Below are 307 nucleotides of genomic sequence, written 5' to 3'. Positions count from 1 at the left end.
TTTTCGTCTTTCTATATAAAAAAAAAGTTGAGCGAAAGTAAATAATAGACAATATAACAAAATAAAAATGGGGGGGGAGGGAGTAAATAAATAAATATGTGAAAGGAAATAAGGAAGATAAGGAAGAGTAAATATAGAGAAGATTTAATAAAGAAAAAAAAAATCATCTTTCTATAAAGAAAAAATAAATAAATGTGTCAAGGCGATTTTCAACGAGGTTGGTCGGGGAATCTTTTAAAAATTTGAAATAAAAGAATTTAACGGTCTCTACTGTCGCCAGAGCTTCAAAGTATTCCGGTTGGCAAAA

This window comes from Penaeus monodon, chromosome 29 (assembly GCF_015228065.2).
Source record: "Penaeus monodon isolate SGIC_2016 chromosome 29, NSTDA_Pmon_1, whole genome shotgun sequence".
In the NCBI taxonomy this organism is placed as follows: Eukaryota; Metazoa; Arthropoda; class Malacostraca; order Decapoda; family Penaeidae; genus Penaeus; species Penaeus monodon.
Note: the sequence above shows the minus strand (reverse complement) of the source record.